This window comes from Agelaius tricolor, unplaced genomic scaffold (assembly GCF_023055355.1).
Source record: "Agelaius tricolor isolate 1412-34295 unplaced genomic scaffold, bAgeTri1.0.p SCAF_11, whole genome shotgun sequence".
Classification (NCBI taxonomy): domain Eukaryota; kingdom Metazoa; phylum Chordata; class Aves; order Passeriformes; family Icteridae; genus Agelaius; species Agelaius tricolor.
In genome coordinates this window covers 13,475,058-13,494,264 of record NW_027269271.1, presented here as the reverse complement: position 1 = coordinate 13,494,264, position 19,207 = coordinate 13,475,058, and the positions used below count along the sequence as shown (strand labels likewise).

At 42.0% G+C, this 19,207-nt stretch overlaps 1 protein-coding gene across 6 annotated transcripts in view; it reads left to right on the top strand.

Moving 5' to 3' along the window:
* PTBP2 (polypyrimidine tract binding protein 2) overlaps positions 1–19,207 on the top strand; it is a 214,187-nt gene that overhangs the window by 74,528 nt on the left and 120,452 nt on the right. For 4 of the 6 annotated variants that reach the window (XM_071436210.1, XM_071436209.1, XM_071436216.1 and 1 more), the window contains exons 10-11: positions 2,963–3,081; positions 5,920–6,031. The exons of 1 other annotated variant lie outside the window; for it this stretch is intronic. The gene's annotated coding sequence lies outside the window, so the exon portion shown is untranslated. The remainder of the gene's footprint in view (positions 1–2,962; positions 3,082–5,919; positions 6,032–19,207) is intronic. One more of the 6 variants, XM_071436211.1, reaches the window with a different exon arrangement.

The following is a 19,207-nucleotide window of genomic DNA, read 5'->3' as shown; positions in this document are numbered from 1 at the left end:
ATATTAATATTTAAAGATTACCGTGCACATGAAATCGGATGCTGACACAAGTCTCAAAGGACTAAGAGGTTTTTAATCTTTAGAAGAAGCAGTGCCACACTGAAATATGTATTACTACATTCAAAACAGAGCATGTAACAAATGTCCCACTAGCAGGCATCAGAGACTGCAAATTTCATTCAGTGTAATATGGTCCACAAATACCAACTTGTTTCCAGAAGGGAAATTGCAATGCCACTAAGGCTGATGCTTGACACCATAGCAAAGGCCAGCAGCGGTATCTCAGACACTGAGGTAAAAGAGTTTGCCATCCACTTCTAAATGCAGGAGCCATTTAGTGCCCTTTTCAAGGCAATAGATAGATTTTACTCTTTCAAAAAGGTGAAAGTTTATGTACATGTCTTTTCAAATGAAATTTAGAACAGTTTAGGAACCATGTGATCCTTTGGTTTTTTTGTGTGTTAGCATAAGCCTAACACATTAAAGCCTCCTGATTTTCTTTTAATGCAGTAAAAAAGAAAGCCAGAGCTGTTTTAATAGAAAACAGAAACAGCTGATATCTAAAATAAATGAATAATTTGTTGCCTTTTTTAAGAGTTATTTTCTTTAAAAAAATTCAAGCTTAGCCTATCAGCATTTTTAACACGTCTTTCCAGTGCACCTAAGCTTCAAACAAAAATATGAACTGGCAAGCTGTAGAAGAGTCTAATTAGTTTCTCATTGCATTTTGGGTGTACTCAGTTTGTATGAAAATGCTGTAGGTGAGGTCTCTAATTACAATAGTTCCCGTGTTTTGATAACGTCATGCAGGTGTTACAGGACTTGAAAAATCATGACCAAATGGCTCTATCCAGTCTCCTTTTTTGGTGAGTGACAGAGGTGGCAGACTGCCACTCCTGGTCTCTTGTCATAATTCTTGCAGGTAATTGCAGACTGGTGCCTCTGGGAGCTTGCTATGGTGCTGCCAGAAAGCACTGGTCTGGTTTGGAGATAGTTCAACCAAAAGTTAGATAGATGTAGAAGAATTTGGGTAGTAGAGGTTTCCAGCCCTGAGGAATTGGAGCCTGTGAATGTGTGTGTTCATTTCCCAAATCATCAGCTGAGGGTCACCACTATGCTTGCTGATGTGGGGGTGATGTCCCCACCTCCACCACTGGCAGTAGTGATCAAAAGGAAAAGGAACCAGACCTATTGTTAGGAAGTTAGGGAGGCAGTGCTGGAAAATTTGGTGCAAGGAGAGCAAGAGCATCCCTTCCTGGAGAGGCAGCTCTCCTTGCCATGGGGTGTTGAAGGCTGACCATCCCCTCCATGTTGGCTGTGCTGTTGATGCAGCATTGTTGTAACCTAACCCTCACCTGGACATTTCACAAGCAGGGTACATTTTCTTTGTTTCTTTAAAACCATTAAGGCCTTTTAACCTTCCTTTTCCCTTAGCATGCCTGTCCTAGACCCATCCTCTTTCTGTTTGTGTCCTCCCTCAGCAAGGTCATGGGAGCAGATGCCAGAGGAATGTGCACCTTCTGAGTTGAAGTAAAAGGGGACAGGAAAAACTGCATGAAGACTTCTGCTTTCAGTGCCTCCCAAACATGTGGTCTCACTTCAATACATTTGCCAGTCAGCTAATCTATTTTTCTCTAAATTTGGTTGTCTTGTCAGATTTTGTGGGGGCAATATTTATTGGAAGTTTTTTGGTCACTGTAAACACAATTTGATCTATTTTATCCAAAATGAGTGTTTTTCTCTGCATGACTTACTTAGAACTTCATACTGCTAAGTCTCAAAAAAAGAATTTCAGTGAGTCACAAGTGCTGCAGAATGGCATGATGCCCTTCACAGAAATAACAACTACAGATGCGTAGAAAAAAAATTAGAATTTGAGAATCTGAAGTTCTTTGCAAAATCTGCAACACTTTTATTATCAGCATTGCTGATAGTACAAATGAGGCTGAAGCAACAGATAAGTGTTCTGGTCCAATGAATTCACCTACTGCTTATGATCCTTCCAGTCGTATTTTTAACTGTTTTGGCATTCCCCATTAAATCTCCCTAAACAGTCTTCTTGCTGGTTCAGTGCTCTCGACCAGGAAGCTTGTGAGTTTGTGAGGATTTGTACTTGATCATGAATGATTCATGAAATGAGCTTAGAAAACTAAGTTTAACGTCTTATTCAATGCTGAGGGAAAAAAAGAGCATCTTCTCCCATACTCGTAACAACTTGGCTAAAAAGGAAGAGTCTCAATGTCTCATTTTAAACACTGAAATTCAGAGCATCTGTTGCCTTTCCAGCTAAACCTCATCTCTACTAAGAAGCAAGAGGAAGCATTTTAATTTACTACTGTAGCTGGCTTTGTTTTTCATTCTGCTGATCCGTTTGACCACATCCCAGCAGCAGGCACAGCTGGGCTATTGGGGCACAGCTGACAGCTGGGAACTGCCCATGTGGTCACCATTTCTCACTCCCCTTTAACCACGTGTTAGATTTTTCTCCAAAAGCTATGTCTGAGATGAGTTGATCTTGCTTATATTTTGCAACTGATTCTATATGCTCCTTAGGACAACAGAAGGCTTAAACCCCAGGGTGTTATATTCCAGTGCCCCTCTCTCCTTCTCCTCTTCCTTGACCTCTCTCTCTGTGCATGGCAGACAGAAGGGTGTGTTTGGCACTCATAGCCTGGGAACACACAGCACCATTTCCTGCCATGCTTATTCCACACAGACCATGTTTGAGTCTTGGTTTTCACACCAGTGAAATGGGGATAATTGTGTTGCTTTGATGTGCTGATAAAAGTACCTTGTGAGAGCTAAATATTTCTTTGTGGAACATGCCATGGCATGTTTGGAAACTCTGTATAGCAAAGGGTAGGAAGACAGCAGAGACATGGATCTGATGCAAAAAAATCAGGACAAAACAGAGAAGGAGGTCCATGGTTATTCCCTTGCTGTCCTTTGTCTCCTATTCTAGATCTGCAAGAGGATAAGGAATTTTTTCCTCTTCCTTTGCTGAATGAAAAGACATCAACACAGCCTACATGTAGGGACGCCTGCTGAGAGAATAAACACAATAAACATGAGCATGCTATGGTGAGAGACATATTTTGCTTGTACAATAGATATTTTGATCCAGAGTTACAGCAAGTTTAAACCCGTAAATTAAAATCAATTCAAATGGTTTTGTTATTCAACCTGAGTTTTTTTTGTTGTGCTTTGCAGTTTTTTTAAGCTGGAAAATTTTTGATCTCATGGTTAATAGAATTATGAAAAAGAAGAAAGTACTTCTAAATAAGGTCTTCTAAGGTGTCCCCTGGGACTATGATTTGAAACTGGTCTTGCATTAATTGCAGTTTCTCTGGCTGTTTGTTAGGCCATTGCCATGCTGCGTTAAGGTCTCGATGCTTTTATCTAGCCCTCCCCTATTCCCTGTTTGTTCTTCAGCAAGGATGAGAGGAACCCTTACAGTATGCAAATACATAATGCTTTCTATGCTTCTTTCTTTAGAGACATAAAAGGATTTTTTTAAAAAGGCAAGTTGAATACATGGCAATAAAGACATAAATCTTCAGAAGCAGGCAAGCTACACTCCCTCTGCACTTCACAAATGAAGCATGGTTTTTGCAAAGAAAGAGTTTGTTAGGAGAACCAGAGGAAGCAGGATTTCCATAATGATTTGCAAGAAAGAATTCTGTAACACATGGCACTGTATTTCCTTCAGAACTGCAATCCCCTTGGGATCAAATTCTTTACTACTTAATCACTGCAGTAATTAGAGATGATGTTGGCAAGTGTTCATTGAACGTTGTGTCATTTTACATCTTAAAACATTTTGGTGTTACTTTCCATTTCCTTTATTCGGTGTGTTCATCCCCTGGATGATTAGACACAGCTGGCCTTTGCTTTGGGACCAGGTCAGTTTTGCAATTAAGAGCTGTATTGGTCTGCACTGATAAAAACAGGGACTAAGTAGTTCTATTTATGGTTTATAAATTACTTTTCCACCAAAAATTTTTTATAATGACTTGGACATGAGAGACTTGATGTGAAACAAATCTGAGTGAAACAGGATTCCAGCCACAAAAAATGGCTCTGTCCTAAAGCGAGCCTTCAAATGTGGAAAACTGCAGTGACAAAGTCTGAAGATGAGACTGCATGAAGCAGAGCTCTGTAGATGGAGAATGAGGTTGCAGTACCAAAGCTGTGTGCAGAATGTGGCTGTGATTATGAGGAGTGCCCTGGGGGGTGTGGGCAGCAAGGGGCAACCATCAGCAGCATCTGCCTAATGCTGCTCCTTCCCTCTCTGCTGCTCTGTATAGGCTGGTCAATGTGATGTCAGAAGAGGAGAAAGGGAAAAGTGAAAGGGCTGTTCAACCCCTAAATCTGTCAGCTGAAACTTCTGTTGGGAAGGTTGGGGGGATTGCGTTTGAGGTATTAATAATACATCTGGAAATAGTGCAGCCTGACACTTCTCTGCATTTCAGGTCTGTGCCTGAACCTGTCACTTCAGAAAAGTAGGAAAGGTTCTTACAAGATATTATAATAGCTGAAGACCACGGGTGTACGTTTCCATTTTCTAAAATCCAAGTATCATTAACTATGTTGAGGGGCATATCAAGGCAACAGTGCATGGTGGAAGGTCCCTGCACTGCTCTTGCAGGCTCAGATTGTCCTTTTACACTCTAGAGCTTAATCTCCATTTTTCAAAATGTTCATGTGTCTGTTACTTTATTTTAAAATAGGCTTTGATGAGTCACTGGAGCCTTTCAAAGGTGAGACGTGGAGGGTGCAGCAATGGCCTGGCTGTGATGCACACTTCTCCCTGGCCCCTCAAGGTGTTTGAGCATCCTTTCAGCTGGACAGGCATTGCAGTGCCCCTCATAATTTGGCTTGGTCTTGGATAAAGACTCTTTCCACTTTCAGTCTCATTTCTTGCAGACTGAAACAGAAAATTCATCAGATGTAAAGTTCAGCTTAAATGACAATTTGTGTGACTAATGATCTTCTAAAAGACAAGGTGGTAGATTATGATGTCTTTTGAAATGCTTTCAGAGGAGAAAAACACACAGTAAAAATTATATGACAAATATAAAAAAGGGAAAAGAAAACAAAGTTAGTAACATAAGCAAGCACTAGCAGCCATTATGCTTTTAAATTATCTCTCCACAGCCTACAAATCTTTGCTTTGACTCACGCAGACCATACATCTAGCAGAGAGAGAAATAATATTTTTTATTCCCACTCAATTATAACTGATATACTACTGTATCATTTTAAAATGTGTGAAAGCTAAAAAGTACACACACGCACAAATTTAAAATGGCAGGCAAGGAACCGCATATTAAAAGTGAGAACTTTCTGAGCTGGTTTCATATACATCCCTTTCTCCCCTTGTGTGTATGTTCCAGGCAGGCAGAAAGTACTAATGAAAATTGGTAATGAGTAATAGCTCAAAACCAATTAAAGAAAATTACCTCTCCTTTTAATTCTGCTTACAAGCCTTTTCTGCAATATTGATTATTTTCCAGAGGTAAGTGATAGTATCTATTCTTTCTGCAATTAATCCATATGTTCGTTTTGCATGGTGGTTTTAGAAATCCTCTGAGGTCCAGAATTAGGATACTGGTAGCTAGAATAGAGCTACTCCTGTGACAGTTTCTAAGAAAAAATCTGGCCAAAGGCTGATTGTGCTGCTGCTGTGACAAAGACATCTAGTAGTGTATTAGTTGTCTGAAATACTAGAGGACAGGTTCTGGAATAATTTGAAACTAGAATTCAGATTGCACCTGGCCAATAACTTCCTTTCTCCAACACTAGTACTGAAAATTCCAGAGCTGTGGCTATATGGCAAATGCATGACAACACCACTGTTCATGATTTTGTTTGCTACTCTTAAATAATTCTGATATTCCTTTTTTTCTTCCATTTCAGAGTCTGTCACTTAGGAATATCTTCCAAGAGATGATGCTAGTTTTGTACTGAAAGTTGTATCTCTCAGTCTTTGTTAGATTCATCACTTATGCCCAACTGATACCAAAAGGAGGTACGTTTTTAAGCATTTTTATGTAGACAATTCAAGCACTACTTTCTTTCCTGTTTTTCCAGTGCAAAAGCTCCTAAATCACCATGAGGCAGGAAGTATTATGGGATGCACCTTCAGCAAAGTGCTGAACACAGTCTGAGTGGCTGCAAGGCCAGGTACCTTGATAGTGTAAATGGGAGTGTAAGAGCACTAGAGGTTCCCAAAGCTAGTGGCAATGGTACAATATAGACAAGTTTCTGTGTCTTACTTCACCTGTTTCCATTCCTTTTTGTGCTTTTACATCCATTTAATGGATTAATAACAACAGGATGGGCCAATCCCTGCTGTCCATTCTGTCCAATATGACCAACCTTCCTTTTGTTTAGAAGGAACCTGAAAAGAGTAAACATGAGCGCTTACGGCTTGGCTCTGTCCTACAGCCCGTTACTGGGGAAACCTTTTGCAACCTTGGGAGCAGGGGCTTTGTCCCAGGCTTGCTCCCTCATGATTCCCCAGGAGCCAGGGTCCAGATGAAACCTAGAGGCAAGCCCAGTCCTTGCCTCTAGGAAGAAGGGCAGACTCTACTTTCTCAAGTATTCTGCCATGCTCTGTTCTTGCCTTTTTTTTTTTCCCCTCTTTTTTTTTTTCTTTTTTTTTGTAATAAGAATCTCCTTGTAACACTTGAAGGCAGAGTTTAAAATCAGCCTGGAAAGACAAATGGCAGAAATACAGCTGACCTCACCAGGTTTTCTGCTTTTAAGCTCAGGATGCAGTTTGTTACTAGCTGTGGGAAAACAAAGCGAGCCAAGATGCATCCTTTTCTCATTGACATAAATGACCTATTTTCTCTTCTGAGGCTCAAGACACCCTGCTCCAGGCCTCCCCCCAAAAAAATTGTGTTCTATAGCAATGATAATTATAAACTTGCCTCTGCTTTTGGTCACTTTAAATCCACATGGTATTTCACACACTATTCTTTGTGCTGTCAAGCATACAGGAATTCTACCATGCTGCAAAAAACCCCCATACACTGTAAAAATGAGCTTCACTTTTTAAGTCATGTCAAGTAAATTGCCTTTGAGTGCATTATAAAAAACTGTTATACTTTCTAGGAGAAAAGTTTCCTATTCTATATTTTAAATTTCTATCTGTTTCTTCAGAAGATAGAAAATCTTTAAAATTTGAAATTATATTTGTCTATAAAAGCAGTATATTCAGAAATGTTCTCTGTATTTCAAATGTATTTTACACGAAGTTATAAATTACAACAGTGCCACAATTTCCAGATGTGTTTTATATAAATATGGATTAAGATAAATGTAGCAGGTTGAGCTAAAATTACCGATCCAAATTCTAACGCTTTTGATTATTCAGTTTCTGGATAAGAGCTTAAGTGCTGTTTCCTTTAAAGAGGTATACCCTGAAATGAGGGATGCATATGCCTTCCAGCCAGGAGACCAAGCACAGCACAGGCTGAGGATCAGTAGCAGTTGTGCAGTGGGTTATGTCTGTGTGAGAGTTATTTATATCCCACCAGACTGTCACAAGGAGTGCCCCTCTGCTTGGGAGCCTTAGCAGCGAGGTCATGGGCTCCAGGCAGAGGGAGACTGAGTTTCCTTCTCAGCCTTTGATGGACTTTATCAGGCCTCTCTCTGTTACCATAGTTTCCATTTTGTTCTCTAGATAAGAAATGGAAATGTATAGTTCACAGAGGCCTTGATCAGTCAGTTGACATAGGGTCCCTGCCTGTGGTGAGGTTTAAGGGAATGAGAAGTAACTATGCAGAGTCCTGTTGTGTGCAGGTAAAAGTCTTTTCTTTCCTCCTTCCTTTTTTTCTTGCCTTGTTTGCTTGCTTTTAGCCATATCTCTGTTCACAGAAACTTGGTGGGACATCTGAATCACCTGCTAGGTAAAAGGATATCTTCACACAGTTTTACAAGAAGTATTGTCTAGTGATTGTGCATTCAGAAACTCAGCTGTTGTGTGCCCTTTAGTGAGCTTGTTCAGCTCCACCCCTTTTGGCTATGGACATTTTATTGGGAGTCCTACTCACATCACTCTTTTTGCACTACTGTTCCCTTCCTGTTCTTGGGCTTCCTGCACTTGCAGGTCCAGTCTGAAATTTCAGAGCAGCCAGGGCAGTGTCTGTACTGAAGCACTAAGAAGTTATAAAAGGAATGGCTGCAGTTAACCACCACTAATACTACCTCTCTCACAGAAACAGTCATTGCCTTCAAATGTCCCCTCCCTCCCTAAAATCCCAGGGAAGAATTGCTGTTCCTTCCAGCACAAGAAAGGCTACATGAAGGTTAGGGACAAGCCTCCACTGCCCATTACTCTCCCTATTTTACTGTCAGTGGAAATTTCAGATCACTTTATTCCCATGCCAGTATCATTCCCCCTGCTTTCTTCATCTCTGGGCAGTGGCCAGGACTTTGGAGTCAATGCAAGTATTGTTGTGCAGAAGCAGTATTCTCTGTCACTGTTCCTTTTACCTTAATAAACAGATACTATCTGCAAGTGAAGGAAGGCAGTATGTGTTTTCTTTTAATTTATTTTGCAGGCACTGTTAAAAGGTAGGGAACTCATTATGTTCCAGCCAGACAGGAAGTTTTATTTACAATTTCTTACCTCAGTGCAGCTGTGGCAAATTATATCAGCCCTTCAATTCGTGCATTATCATTACTTCCTCACTTTCATACCCTTTCCAGAATTACACTACCACTGACCTGATGAACCCATTTTCTTTTAAAATCACTCCTATTTTCTGTTTAGTAATTGCTTGGGAAAACTCAACAGCAGTAGCTAAAAGAGCAGGCAGGTTGGCTGTGTATAATCTAAAGGTCAGTCTATTTTCAGGTACTTCTTCAGGGCTACTGCTGAAGAAAGCATGGAGCCATCTGTACCCATACAGGTGTCAGAAGTTTGTTCTCACACACAGCACAAAAGGCAAAGCCAGGGAAAACAGCCACTGACTCCCCTGATGCCTCCTCTTTGATCCTGGAGGCTGCAGGGTGCCTGAGAAGATACTCATCCCAGGACACAGCAATTCACTTCCCACCTGGCCAGAAGCAGTGATTCACTTTTTGTGCTGTTGCTTTTAAGGAAGGGATCTCATTCCCATGCTCTGACAGCAGGACTCATAGATGGAGCTAGAGTGGATGGGTGTCAGTATGATAGGGATCAGAGGCTCTTTGAGGGTTATCTGCCTCTTCTGCAGAATTCAAAACTTTTGCAGTTTACCCATCTGTTCACCTATCCCTGCTAACTACATCATCATGGAACTATAATCCCAGCCTCCAGTTCTGTATTTGTGGACTACATCTATAGAAATGAGCTCCAGCAACACAGGATCCCTTCCCTTTTCTTGTGGCTCCTTAGCCCACTTCTGCCTCTACTTAAAAAACATGCTTTAACACCACAGAACCAAACCTCCAATGCTCCAGCTGAGCAAGGCAACATAGCAGGAGGAAAAGCTTTTGCAATAGCTTTCCCTTCCAGCCCAAGGCCCTCTTTGGCTCCTTGCGTCTCCATCTCCATTGTACATTTTGTGCTCCTTTTACACAGTAACTAATATGCTAAATTAATAGTGAATATATTAGAGAAATGTACTCTTTTATTGAGTAAACTCTGAATTGCTGCTGCTCAGTTTGCTGTGAGTTGTGAGTTTGCTCTGAGTTATTTTTACCACTGAGAATTGCCAGGCTTTATACCATGTTTTGCACAGGAACTCAGCTGCCCTTTCACTGTTGTGTTTGTAGTTCCAAGGAAGCTGCCTGCTCTTCCCAGGTTTCTCTTTCTTTCTCACTCTTAGTATCCTGTTTAAATACAAGAAATGCAAATAAATGATTTAAATTCTGTATTTTGCAGGGAAACTTCCTGCTGAGACTTCACTTAGACCAACTGATATCTTCTCCCTGCCTGGAGAAAACCTTTGTTCTCGAGACTGAAGACAGGCACTTAAAAGTAAGCCTGTTTGGTCTGCCCCTATTAACCAGCAGTGCTGACAGAGAAAATTGCTTTTCCCCAATGTTCAGCACTTGAGAACCACAGGATTGAGATTGTTTATTCAGACTGCTTGATTCTTTGGTATCATCCAGTGGGACAGGCTGGGTCACTACTTGATCCTCATTTCTCTGCACATGAAGGTTTCAGCTCCCTTGGACTGCCATGAATCCCAATCCTGGTTTTGTCCTGACAGCCCCCCCAGGTTTCCATTGGACTTCCTGGACTGGTGGTCAGAGAGACCCCTCCCCTGGGCTCTGACTCCCTCCTCTGCTGGGATGATGGGGGGAGGCATCAGCACAGGCTGCCAGATGGCACCACCTGGGAGATTTTATGTTTCTTTTTGTGCTGCTCTTCTCTCAACAGGACAAGCTCTTGGGGCAGATAAGGATGTATTAAGTGACTGGAAGATGTGCAATTGTCTCCTAAAAGGTATCAGTTCAGTATTGCTGCAGATGAGAGGCAACAGTTCTATTTCTGTCCTTAGTCTGAAATAATTTTCATTGGAATTGCTGAAGGTCCTTCTTTGCTGGATGGGACCTCTGTGTAATGCTAAAAGGAATATTCTGTTTAATGTTCTGTTTCCCAGCCCTTTGTCTTTCCTTCACCCAAGATAACTGCCAGCATGTTCATGAGTTTTTCATTTGAATGAAATTTTGCTCTAGCTGTGGGCAGAATATAGAAAGAAATCAATAGCTATTAAGATAGGTGATACTGCAGGATATGGGATCCTACTGGTAGAAAAAGCAAGGACCGTTTATTTATTCACATACCCGAGTGCCTGCATTCACAGTCTGACCTCACTGCCCAGGTCCTGCTCTTCCCCCAGGTTTTCAGTGGGGTTTTTTGTTGCCAAATGCTGAGCAGAGGATGTTTTGCCCGTTACATTCTGCTGTGTTCTGTGCTAGTTTCCTGTGAAAGTGCCTTCAGGTATTTTCCCAGGGCTCACATTTATTTGTTCAAGAACAAGTTAAGAAAGAAGAGTGACTGGAGGTTTTAAAACCCATTTTCTTTTTATCTAGTGTTCTGTTAAAGCTTTCCTCCTAAGCAGCTTACAATAATATAAACAACCTGCAGAAAAAACTTCCTGTCAATCTACTGCTATAAATTCCTGCAAGTCCAGGGGCTTCAGGAGCTGTATATTGCACCAAGAGCCCTTGGAGTCAGAGATAACTATCAGATAATTCACTCCTCTAAAAAATACTCCCCTATATTCAGTGTCAGTGGAGAGCAGGAGGGGGGAAGAGAAGATGGGAGGGGTGTGGAGGGGCAGGAGTGGGGTACCTGGCGTGTGGGACAGGCATGGAGACCAAGGGACACACCGGTGCAGCAGCTGAGTAAGCGTTTGCCTCTCCCAGTGCCCCTGGCTGTTGCTTTACCAGGCTCCTTGGCTGCACACCTTCTGGTTGGCATAAAACACACTTTTCTTTCTTCCAGCTTGTGTGGGTGCAGCACAGGATTCAGCCCCTGGGGCTGCTTTAGCACAGAGAGCAGCCATGGCTCTGTGCTGCTTCGGCTTTGGAGGGGCTCAGGAATAACGAGCAAAATCTAATTAAGAAGAGTGAAATACAGTAGGGTAAGTCAGCTGCATCGGAGTGTGAAATGGAGCCATTATAAACCAAAACACTGTACAGCAGCAGCTCAGGAGCTCCACAGCATTACAGGGTGCTGACAGACTTCCCTGGCACCTGAGCGGGAATGCAGCGGTGAGAGCTGGTGATGGGTCAGGCTGCCACTGCCAGGGCAGTCAGCTCCTGCTCCAAGGGGCAGCAGGACAGGGGACATGCCAGGGCAGTCAGCTCCTGCTCCAAGGGGCAGCAGGACAGGGGACATGCCAGGGCAGTCAGCTCCTGCTCCAAGGGGCAGCAGGACAGGGGACATGCCAGGGCAGTCAGCTCCTCTCCAAGGGGCAGCAGGACAGGGGACATGCCAGGGCAGTCAGCTCCTGCTCCAAGGGGCAGCAGGACAGGGGACATGCCAGGGCAGTCAGCTCCTGCTCCAAGGGGCAGCAGGACAGGGGACATGCCAGGGCAGTCAGCTCCTGCTCCAAGGGGCAGCAGGACAGGGGACATGCCAGGGCATCGCATGGCCTGGCCAGGCTGGCACAGGAGGGATGGAAAGGGGCCATGAGAAGAGATGGAAAGGTGGCCGTGCTACTGGAAGAGGAGGGAAAGGAAAGCAAGCTGGGCAGTGAGGGGTGACCATGAAGGGCAGGTGTGGAGCAAGGCTGGGCCTTCCCTCCCAGCAAAGGAAAAACTCTGCAGCTATTAGAGCACAGGTTTCCTTCCCATCCGCTGGTAATGACTGTGAGAGCTGCTCTGCTCTGCTTGCAGGGTGCCATGCAGAGGGCAGCGTGGGCCACCACTCTGCTCTGGGAGGGATTCAGCAGCTCCATGTGTGTGCAAATTTGCCTCTCTGGTGACAATTTTTTTGAAAAAACTCCAAACAACACCCTCCCACAAACACAAACACTTTTTGAGCTGGCAGTGTTCTGAGATCAACAAGTAAACCTTTAAAATATACAAGTTGTATTTGTTCTTCATGATGCTAGAATTTATGAAAATATAGGATTAGCTCTATTATTTGAATTGAATTTTTTAAAAGATGAGAAAAAATTGATCTTGCTGGAAAAATCTGTTGAAACAGGAAGGAATGGTTTTAGTATCCTTAGAATATTTTTATAGTAATTGCTTGCAGTTGCTTCTCTCTAAAAGTTGGAGAAAGGGCATCTTGAATGCATTACAGTAAGTTCAGCCCAAGAGAATCTGCTTTCAAGTATGCTATAAAGGATACCCACACTAATAGGATTACTACAAAGAGAACTTGTTGTCTTTGTATTTAAAATCCTAAGGTTAATTTGTCTTAGTTCCACCCCTCTAAAAATTTTTGTAACAAATTTCTATTGCCAGTCATTACTTAATGATGTTTCACTGTTAAATGCTCACAAGAAATATCTAACACCTGCTGGGAAAAATTATCCGTAAAGGTTATCTCAGTAAGGCATGGATGTAAAATGTCAAAGGACAACTTCATCTCTTTCTCCTCCTTCATCCCCCACCCTTTCAACAGGCAGGAAAACCAGGGGAACGTTTGCAAAGCTGTGCTTCCCTCCAGCCTCTCTTCTCTCTCAAGAGAGCCTTGGGATATACTTATTTAAGCTATCAGGGTGTCCAAAGGTAGAAAACTGAAGGCAGAGGAAATTAATAATTTACTAAAGCTCTGCTGGTGCACAGCAGACCACAGCACCTACCACTGTCACTGAAGGACAACTGAGCAATGAGGGCAAGGGGCACCTCCTGCCAGTGTGCAGGGGAGCAGCAGCCAGGTCCCTGCTGCCACAGGAGCACAGGTAGATTACCCCTGGATTCAGATGACAACTTGTTGGCTTCAGTCCCCTTTTCTTATGGTTTCAGCACTCTGCTATTCTCTTGGTCTGGAAAAAATATGGCTAAATACTTCACTTTGTGACCCTCACAAACCCCACTGTATTTCATGCACCGACTTCTGTCTCAGTGGTATGTAGTAGGGTTTCTGATCCTGCCCCCAAAACCAAGACACTGCAGACCAACTGAGAGATTCAGACTCAAAAAGTGATTTTTTTTTCTTGCTACAGTTAGATATTTTGGGGGGGTTTGTGTTTGATAACTGCTAGTATTTGTGAATGCACCTGTTAATGTAGGTGGCAGACCTATGCAGGAGATCAAAGCTGCTCACAGAAAAATCTTTGCAGAATCAGTTTTATGTTATACCCCATGTTTCTCCAAGTTTCTCCAAAGCGGCAAGGTAGAAAGTCTTTTTGCTTCCGAGATCAACATTCATTCTCCAGAATAGTCTAGGTGTTTGTTTTTAATCATCTGTGTTACTATCTGTGGCCTGTTTGTAGATGGAGAGCCAGCAGCAGCAATTATGATCCATCCTAGCTGCAGTCTTGGGCCTTGTGTGCTGGTTTTGACTGGGGTATAGAAAATCTTCTTCATCTTACTTCCATGAAGCCAGCAGTCCAAAGCTTGGCACATTCTGTACTTTGCAGTGCTCTTTTTGACCTGTGTCTCTCTTGCACCTTAGAGCAGGAACTCCTGGCAGCTGAGTGTGCTCTTTGTTGTTCCTACTCAGTGCAATTGTAGAGTTCCTTCACGTGGCTGATCATTCTGGCACCTCATTGTGAGTGCTAGCAAGGGCTCACAACTGGCCAGGCAGCTTTGCAGTGCAAACTGATTAAAACAGAAATGTTCTGGAAACCAGAGGACCTGAGAGTCTGATGAAGGTCTGGGATTTGTGACTGCAGAGATTTTTCATTGGTAAATGCAGCCCATGGCGGGATACACAATGGTCAAGGTCAGAACTTCAACATTTTTGTCTCTGTTCCTGGTATTTCTCATATTGATTTTACCTTTTCTGTTATTTGAGTTTCACATATTTATTTACTTTGTCTCCTGTAGCAAATGAACAGAACAAGTGTCTGATTATCAGAGGTCTGATCACATTCAGTGGCTGAGGGTTACAGCCAATGCTCTCTGCTCTTCCTCCTGAGTATGCTGTGCTGTGTATTGATGGAGCTGGGTAAAATACCTCTTGTGTATCTCCTGGAATCAGCCCAAGGCAGTTTTACCAATGCAGTGTCTCTCTGTCAGTACCATCTTTCCTATCTTGATGTTTCTGTGACAAGATTTTTTTTCTGCCTACACAATATCTTGATAATGATGTTTATTGACTCTACCTGATAGAGGCATTTTGCACCTATACCAAAGAATTTTGGAGGAAGAAAGTCTTTACAACCTCCCAGAAAACCTGTCCAGGTAAATTTTGATGTGTGACATGTGTATGCATGTTCCCATTCATTGTGGTTTTAGATAAGTGTGCTCATGATGGGTAACAAAAGCATAGAAATACCTTGGGAGTATGAGGGGACTGTTTCTGTTCCTTAAGCTTTGATAACATGTTGACATCCTTAGTGAAACTACAGAAAGGTCAATATCCTTTGCTGTCTTTTCCAGTGACATGTTTTGGAATATTTTTTTTTTTATTCACATGCCCTCTCTGTTCTCAGGTGAATACAGTTGTAGCTCTCTCTTATGGACAGCTCTTCTCTGTTTTGTGCTGTGTCATAGAGATACAGATATCTGACAGCTGCAAAACATGCCTCAGAAAATTCACTGAATCCTGGTGGTGTGACAAGCAAAACCCTTGAAAATCCCCTCTGCTTTTGTAACTGCATAACAGGAAACCCCTGATGTTGGGTTCATAAAGGATGGCTTTGCAGGACTCTGAGAAAATCCTCACTGTGGTTTTGGAGGTTTTAAAAAAAATCTCTGCTATTATTTTTGTAACAAAGTTTGCATCTCTTTTCAAGTTTGTGACCTTGCCAACATAAATGCATACAAAACTTCATCACTGGGATGATATATATTTTGTATTTTTTTTCTTAAACAGTCATTTTCCCTCACATCCTTTTATCTTATCCCAGTCTCCCCTGCTTCTTTTTTTTGCAACATGTGAAAGCATTGGCTCAAGCTGTTCTGTTGTTTGGAAAGACCTCAACACAGCTGGTGATTATAGAGAGAGATGTTGTCTGATGGACACAACAGGGCCTGATGGCTGCTAGCAGGTTCCTGGTCCTGCCCCTGCTGGGACAGGCCCCATGCCAGGCTCCTCCCTGGGTGTGCCACAGGGCGCAGATCTGGCACAGAGGCAGCGATGCCTGCTGCCAGCCCTCAGCTCTGAGACACGAGCTCTTCCCAGCCTCACTAAGGCCCTTCACTCTTCCAGTGCATGTGTTTCCCTGGGCTGCCTACAAACCTGCCAAGAAAGGCAGATTATTATTCTGGACCCTCTTTTTCAGTTGTGAGTGTTGGGAAGGGAAGTTAGGCATAAGCAAGCACAGCCTTTCTTTAGCTGGGATCCCAGTCAGTGCTCTTACTGTGGTTTCTCACTTGGCACTTTGTTCCCCTTTCCTGGATTAATCCCAAAAGTATACAAAGGTTTCTAATAAGGCTGGTTGTGTTACCAGATATCTTTGTAATTACAGGAGCATGAGCTGTGGGGTGCACATCTGTATTCCCCCAAATAACTCTACTGCAAAGAAAGTTTCTCATTATATTCTTAAGTAATAAATCTTTTGCAGCCACCCCCCATATTGTTAATATTCATCAGGGAAGGGTTAGTCAACAACAGAATCCACAGAAGGGTTGCATGTATGGTCACAGAAGCAGAAGAGTTGTCTCCTAGAGCTGGAGCACCCTCTGTGTCCCATAAGTGTCTCCTGAATCTGTGCATTGAGGCCATCCCTGAAAGCTGGGGGTATTAACAGTTCTTGTGCACCAAATGACCTCAAGCACAGATTCACTGTTGCCCACCCACGGCCTTCAGGTGCTCATTCCTTTTTTTACTCTTGATCTGCATGTATTTGGACCTAATGACTTGGAGGGGAAGGGGTTTTGTGTGGATGTGGCTTGCCAAGGAGCCTGCTTGTAGCACACTCTCACAATGCAAAAGCTCCTCTTTCTGAATGTTTTCTGCAAGAATAGCTGAGATAATCAAGCCTTCAAAGCAAATGGAGGGAAAAAAAATCCAACTCTCAAACCAAACCCCAAAATTTTAACGAGGGCTATTTCCAAGCTCTGTCAGCAACACTTAAGTGCGCTGGGACATCTCTGAGAGCAGAAGATGTAAGTGGAAAAATTAAATAAAAACTAAAAAAGGAAAAGTATATGCGCAGCAGGCCTGTGAACAGCAGTGCTAGAAGACAATTTTTAAAGGTCAGAATTATTATAGGGCATTAATTAGCAGACTGATAATGCTCAAATTGCCTTGGCAAATTTAGACACTGTGTAAGGCCACATGCTGCAAGGGCTGCAGCCACCTGAAAAGAATTTGGACACTTTAACAGAAAATATGTCCTGCTCAGAACAGAGCTAGAAGAGCATAATGACAAAACAATATGACTTCCCTAAAGTAATTAGGGGGTGGTAGTGAGAGTAAATAAGCTTTTGCAGAACATAGTGAACCAAATGAGAGCAAATAAACTGTGTGCCAGTGCAGGAAAGAGAAGGTAGCTAATCCTGGGTTTTAACAGTGGTACTTGAGCTGCTAGCAAAAACAAACGTGTCATTGCAAAGCAGGGGAATTACAAAACAGATTGAATATATTTATTTACCAGTTCCTGATCCCAAATGTTCTCCAACCATAAAAAGTCTTTGATGCATTAGTGAGGTCTTCATTTGGCCCCTAGAGAGCTCAGGTAGGTTACATAGTTGTCAGGGATAGTACAAATCATGCATTTACATTTCTAAGATGAATGAATAAAAAGTAAATCTGAAAGATATTTATTTTTTCTTGCTCTTAAATTTAAAGTAGATCATGGCTGGACATGTATTCCTTGCAATTCAGGAATTATTTTACTACTTCTTTTTTGATAATATCATATTGGCTAAAGAAATACTTAGTTACTTATTTATCTGGTAATTTTGTGCATATTTTAACAAGACAGTAGCTGTCGGAGGGGAGTAATAACCAACTTTTAAGTTTTCTTCCTTTTTATGGGTGGCTGAACTGCAGAAGTATAACTGAATTTTGAAGATGGTTATATTTAGGGAATTGGCTTTGTTCATTGTAGGCAGAGTATTTCTGAAACATGGAGTAGCATTTGGCTTCCCTCTCCAGCCTTTCAGCTTGTAAAAGTGCACAATGCAGGGGTAGGTGTGTGCGTGTATTTGTACTCAACTTATCTATAAATATAAAGGCTTTGTATATCATAGGTACATATGGAAGACATGTATGTGTATGAGATATATATATATATATGTGTGTGTGTGTATTCTTAGCAGTATTTGCCATGAAATTGTTCTAGCACTGCAACATTATCTTAAATAACCTGTTAGAGGTAGTTGTGAAAACTATATCTAATTTGTCTTCTCAACTGCATGAAGAAAATTCCAGTTAATGCTTTACTGTGACTTCTGTGATAGAGTATAAAAAGAGTTTGAAAGAGAACCATGTCTAATATTTTTCCATTATGAATTTCCATTGAATTGGCTCAACAGCCCAAGATAAAGTCAGCTGAAAATTTCTTTATTTTTTTTCTTCATTTTTGATGGGGACACGTAGATTGAGGTTAGAACTCTCCAAAGTTTATCTGCTGAGTGCCAGCTTTTAATGAATCTCATTTGTTTTCTTGATTAAGTCTGCTATTACCCCTGTTTAGTCTTGTCATGAGCCCATTAGCCAGAATTTTCATATCATGGTTTAGAAGAAAAATTAGCCTAGAAGAGCAGCAGTCATCATCAGTCAATTTTCAGTGTATTTAATATAGTTTACAATTTATGAATCTAGGAACCTGTAGCCTCATACATATCTATTAAAAAAACCCAACAACCCAAACAACTGTTCTTTGTGGTGAAATTCACAGGCCAATCAGGGCTGCAGTCAAATACCAAGTCCTGGTGACAACATTGTGTATCACTAGTGTACACACAGCCATGAGGACTGTTTGGTGAACCTGCATCTGTCAGGTCTAGGATTTGTGTGACAGAAGCTTCTTGAGCAAGAATTAACTCTCAAAAGGTTTGGCCTCTTATTTTCAAAAGATAGATACACAGGAGGCTTACTGAACCTTGTGGTAACAAAGTATTCAAGAGCTTTGGAAGTGTTTAAAAGCCATGTGATGGGTACAGTGAAAAGTGTACACAGGTGTAGCAGGGTTTCTGAAACTCTTGACTTTCTTGAAAATGTTATGAGAATAACCCTTTAGGAATTTAAATATCTTCATCCCTTTTCAGAGTCTCTAAATGAAAAGAGCAGCATAGGGTGAGGAGTACTTTTTAAATGACATTTTGTAAATTTCAAGGGATGCCATTTCAGCCTCTCCTGGAATTGTGAAAACTTGGACAGTGGAATTTGCAGAACTGCCACAGAAGTATTTCAGTGGTGAAAAGAGCCAGAATGAATTGCAGCTGAATCAGGGGGTTGTGCCCTGCCATTATTCTGTAATGGGAAACATGACTTGGCCATGGGCATGGAAGCCAACATTGCAAATATTTGGACACAATGCCATTACTTGATATTACCCATTCAATGCCCTCTTTCTCTTTTCTTGTTTTCTTTGTGCCACTCTAAATGACTAGGCTGGCCTGCTGGCACCTCCTTTTTTCTTTCTGCTTTTGCTGCTTTTCTGTATCTTGCTATCTCCTTTTCTGT